The sequence below is a fragment of the Pollachius pollachius genome (genome assembly GCF_949987615.1).
Source record: "Pollachius pollachius genome assembly, chromosome: 1".
NCBI lineage: Eukaryota > Metazoa > Chordata > Actinopteri > Gadiformes > Gadidae > Pollachius > Pollachius pollachius.
The window spans coordinates 2,615,942-2,621,941 of record NC_136934.1 but is presented as its reverse complement, the minus strand read 5'-3'; positions in this window follow the sequence as shown (position 1 = coordinate 2,621,941).

Sequence of the window (6,000 nt, the reverse complement as noted above, 5' to 3'; positions counted from 1 at the left end):
TCGTGGCAGCCTTTCTAAAAAATACAATGTATAATTTATGATGCAGGCCCTCTTGTGACAATAATGGATAGATAACTTTTAATAAGTTATTTTCTACTCCAGGATGTGGGCTGTGTTTAAAAGCGTGTAAACCTGTGCTTTTCTAACTTTGAACTTCGGCCTGTGTGTTAAAGTTTCCTGCGTTTTACTTACCACACCGCCTACAGAGAATACATTGTGTATATATATAGTATCCGGAGTGGAATTAGATTCAGATTTCTCTGGTCACGCTTCTTAATATATACAGAGATACATAACGTGGAGGAGGACTCTGGCTTTATAAAACCTGAGACCATCTGGACCGTGTGAACTGGAGAAGCCATCAGCAGTGAGGGCAGAGCTCCCACCCAGGGAGAATAACTCCGCTCTCCACGTTTTACCCCTAACCAGCCCGGCTCATTGTGTGTGTGGGCCGACTCCCACCACACACCTCCAAAAACATTCTGCTATTTTACTATTTTATTTGATCAAAGCAGGTACTGCCATTCACGGGCCCTCTCTCCAGTGGCCCCTGGGTCCAGCCCACGTTGGTCTCTGCGCTTTTATCATCACATAGACACTGTTTCACCTCAGTCCAATACCTAAGTAGAGACCAGGGGTTCAAACAAAACCCATCTGCTTATTCAGTTCCTTCAATTTCAGATGAACTATGACTCATTTCGGACCTCCACAACATCCGGTAGATACTAAGAGATTGTTTCAACTTGGTTCTCCAAATAACCCAAACCCTTAATTCTCGTTAAATGTTAATTACATCGGTTGGGTATGATATCACGTCTTAATCAAGGCCTCCGGCCAACAGCTCCATTAAGGTGGTGCGTGGTGGCTGAAGCGTGGCTCTCTGTGGTTGGAACAACATCATCACATGCATGGTGAGCGCTCCTCTCCTGCAACATCAGCGTCATCGCATGTGACTGGTAGTTGAGGAACTTTACTGTGCTTTACTCTTTAATCACGTCTACAACACGGCTGCGATTTAATCCCCATTGTAGTTCGTTCTTGCCAGTACTCCTTTTGTGTTACATTTTTCAGTTTAGGCGTATATAATTAACTTACAAAGCCATGAGAGTATAACCACTTCAAGTCGTTGATTGCATTTGTGAAGATGTGTGCCATTTTCTTTCCCACCATATTATCAATATATTATTAAAGGAAACCAAACATGTTTTTTTGAAGAACGGGTAAAAAAGCTATTAGCTCATACCTGCTTTTCCTCAAATGCGTGATGACCTCTCATAACGCTTCTAGCTTGGATGCCAACATGAATAAAATTAAATAAGCCATTTAACAAGACAGCTATTTTATGGTTTATTCACGACTAAGTGTGTATTCCTTTTAGACCGATCAGCGTCGCGCCCGTTCAAAACGTGCCTGTCCTAACTTGGTTGATGGCCGGGGCTCCTGCATTGCTGCTTGCAGCATTCTGAAGAACAGTTTTATCCAATCAGCTGCCCCCTCCACACGGCCCCTCCTCGGTCCTCAGCAAGACACCACCTAGTGCGGAGCCCTTCGGATGAACGGTTCTAGAGATATGCGAAGGACAAGCATACCAACATACACTCAGTCACACACAGTCTCTTCACTTTATCGGTGAATAAAGCACATGGCGGTGATCATAATGATTTAAGGATTGACAAGGCGCATCACAAGGATAATCTGTGTTAGGAAAAGAAAGCCGAACCACTTTAGAACGAACACACGTGGAGAAGAAAGGCGTAGGGGACGGAGGCGATAACGGCTATCATCACAACACCTAGAATCAAACCATAAACAGACATCACTGCATTGTTATTCTGTCGGTGTTCGGTGTTTCTGCAGCACCTCCATGCCTGATACACTGCTTGGCTCTCAGCATCTGTGTTCTCCAAACCTGGGGGTTCAGGTCCTGAGTGGGGGGTCACCTGATATGCAGACGGGGTCAAGAGAAAAGTATTTGGTGGTACATTTTTTATCAAATAGGGTAAATGTTAAATGGATTGCATTTATGCAGCACTTTTTTTAACCAGTGGCCAATCAAAGCACTTCACAATAGGGCCCATAATATTCACTCATTCATGCACACATTCACACACTGACGGCGGTATCAGCCACGCAAGGAGACAGCCAGCTCGTCGGGAGCATTTAGGGTGAGGTGCCTTTCTCAGGGACACCTCGACACTCAGCTAGGAGGAGCCGGGGTTCGAACCAGCAACCTTCCGGTTAACTGCCAACCCGCTCTCCCTCCTGAGCCACATGCCGCCCAATAAAAGAAAGGTCACTTCAGGTTACTGCGGGTACCAACAGATTGCATTCAGACCTTGTCAGTTGGGTTCCAGACCTGAGTGGGGTCAGGAGCCAGAGGTCTGGGCAGCAGCGCGCTGCACGGCTGTCCTCTCAAGTGGTGATGACGGCCATCTTCCAGGCTCATGGCCGTGGCGGTGATCCGTGCGCTGATCCCTCTCCACTGGATCGACCTGTCTCTGTGTCCCGCTGCACAGCTTTGAACCGTGGATCCCCCGGCCCTGCCAGTGCTCGCTACCGGCTGCTGGGACCCGCGTAATTGAACACCGTAGCCCCCACTCTACCTCCTTCGGTGGACGCTGGAGTTCTCAGTACTCATCCTAGGCAACCGTTACCATGGCAACCCTCCTCCCTGCCACACACGCGCAGACACGCGTGCACGCACACGCGCACGCATGCACACAAGCACACACGTGTACACATGCGTGCAGAAACGTTTACACTCGCACACATGTACACACTCAAACACACACACATTCTATGCACACACACACATTCTATACACACACACACACATGCCTTCCCCTTGGTCTTTTTTCTGGAGTGCTGTTGTTTTCTAGATAGTTCTCTCCTTCTCCCGTTGACCTCATCGCGTGACGTGTCCAGCGTGTCCTTGAAGATGACCAGAGTGCACGCCTCGTCCCTCGTACAAACAACATCAGCCGCTGTGGTCGACCGACGGGAAGGACATCTCCCTTCACGCCATCCATGTTCCAGCGAACACGTCCCTCCGCTGTTGCGTGAGGACTGAATCTGTTGGTAGCAACGTCTCACTCTGGGGCCACCCTCAAAGAGACTGATGCTAGATTGATGCTCTCCATAATACCCCCAGCATCCATCTGGCTCCCCGACACAGCCTTCACAGGAGGACAGATGTTACATCTTTCAACATCACACCACAAACAAATGATCTGATTCATTCCAAGACTCCTTGGTTTGGTCGTCAGCCACTAGTTTCCATCAGGAAACCCATCGATGCACGCGGATGCTGTGTGTTTACCTCGACCGTGACGCACACTGTTTGGATCCGCGCCGCTAAAGGAGAAGGACTCAGCCTTAACCTGTGAAGGAGAAGAAAAAGACAGACGAGAGACAAGGGGAAGACAGTCGGATAACAATGATCTTTAAAAGAAAAAGCCGGCTTCACCCGTTACTAAAGGGGCCGCGCCTGGGAGGTGCTGTTTTATGTCTCATCCACACGGCTGCTAATTAAAATCCATACCCCTAATGAGTTTTTAGCACCCCTGTTGGTTAACATGATTACCCGAGATAAGAGCAGTAAATTGAGGTCCTTTTAATTAAGTGTAAGATTTAGCTTTATTTTCACCAGACCGGCTATAATGGACTGTTTCGTCCGCCCACATCTTAACGAGCGACCTGGGTGGCTCACCTTAAAACATTCACATGTGCCCAGCCCAACACCGGTATTGTATTTACGTCGATAATGGCTAATAAAGGATACCGATAAAGAAAACACATCCAAGTTTATGTGTTTCAATCTGAACCCGCTGAATCCCAGCGTCTCCACGTATGTGGAGTCATGAGCACCACCCTTCGGACTGTTCTCTCTCCCTGCTCCACCCTTTGGACTGCTCCTCTCTCTCCTCTCCACCATTAAACTGCCCCGCCCACGGGCGGTTAAATCCCATCGTACCGCAGCGACCGCACACCGCGGCCACTCTGGCCCTGAAGGTGTAGCTGTTATCAAACCCCCGCCCAGCCCCACCTCCACCTCCACCTCCAGCACCAACAGCAGCAGCCCTAATCACCACAGCCCTCAGCCGCGGTGCCCACACAGCCCTCCCACCCACATTTTGTTTGGGGCTGCAGGATAATTGCTTTCCTCCACCGAGGTTATTCATGTTGTACGATTGGATCACGTGACCTGGGGGCCGAGGAAGGCGTCGGGGGGGGGGCGCGGTTCGCCGTGTTTATGCGTGCCACCTGGGAGCTGATTGTTTCGCTTCGGCCTGTCGCCCGCGTGCCCGTGAGGCTCGAGTGCGAAACAGCGGTCGGAATATTCCAGCTCGCTCCGTGACGTCACTCCCGCGGCTTTTTTCATTAAAAGTCATTTCTGAGCGGCGACATCTTTCCCCAGTCTATTTATTTGTGCGTGTGAAAACCTATACGCTGTTTCCCCGTGACCCCGTCTCTGTGTTTCTGAAAACACAGCTGAGACGCTGCGTTGTCACAAACTAATAATGGGAATTCTTTTTTTTACCTTTTTCTGAAAAGAATAATGTTTCGGGTTTTCCATAGCTTTCGTTTTAATAGGTTTTTGGAGGAAAAAAAACTAATAAAAAAAGGGAAACTGCGATGACTGTTGTCATGCGTGGCGTCGCACGGGTCTGAAACGTTTGTTCTGCGGTCGTTTCTCAAAACATCCCCTTTCAGATTCCGTCCATATTTCATTGGAATTCAATCTGTGACTGTCACCTCGACGAGAAGAGATGGAAAGATCAGGAAGCCATCCGGAAACCGAAGCTTAGCATAAGTGTGTCTGAGGGACAGCTGCGACTGTTGTGTTGCCTGGCGCCTCATTTTGCAATGTGTGTGTGTGTGTGTGTGTGTGTGTGTGTGTGTTCCAGTCGTGGACCGCGGCTGCACGAAGCCTCTGATCTTTGACTGACGTCTCACTCCATCCACGACCGTATTCCTCTGACATTCTTCTCCGGCTGCTCCACTGATCCAGCGTATCGCTCTCCTTTTGATATATATTGTTTGTACTTCGCCCCTCCTTGCTTCGCAAATGATCAGATTGCCTCGCTGACATTTGGCCGTGGTCAGAGAAGTTGACACCTGACCTTTCCTGAGCCTGGGCAGCCCCCACCCCGGGGTTCCTGCCCCGACCAACGGCCGACGAAACGCTTCAATATCCTCCTTCGACGGGCTTCATTAGGCGTATAAAACGTGCAGGCATGTGGCATCGATTGTCTCGTTTGAACAGGAAGCAAACTGGTGTATGGAAATTGCACCTAGACACAATTAAGTGTCAGAGGAGATAATTTATTGATTGGGATAGCACTGCTGTGCCATCAGGGCCTTCAGGCCGCTAGTCCGGTAGGTGGGGGGTCTTCCACTGAAAGCCATTGATCACAAGATCAAATGTTTGGGCAAGAACTTGATTTGTTATTTAATCCCAAACTTTTCGGTTCGCCCCTCGTTGATAAATATCAACTGTCACCAATGGGGTGGGGGTGGTTAACAACACTGTGTGTGTGTGTGTGTGTGTGTGTGTGTGTGTGTGTGTGTGTGTGTTTGTGTGTGTGTGGAGTTTGCCAAAGAGGTGGTTTGTTGACCAGAATGTGAAAGAATCGCTTGCCGGATGATTATTAATCACTTACCTGCCCTCCTGTCTCCCTGAATGACCTTGGCCAAAGGTTGATCGAGCTGAGTGTTCTCTGTCACTTTCCCTCTCCCTCTCTCTCTTTCATTCTCCCCATCTCCCCCCTCTTTCACTCCCTTCTTCTTGCTTTTGCTCTCTGGCTCTCACCCTCTTTCTCTCTCTCTTGCCCTCCCCCTCTCTCTCTCTCGTTCCCCCTCGCTCTATCCTCTTCACCCTCTCTCCCCCCGTCTCCCTCGCTCCACCAGGCATTGGCTTACAGCTGAAACAGATAGATCTTCACAAACAGATGCTCCTCTTCCTCCCCCCTTTCCCCCTCTCCTCTAGAATGGTCTTCT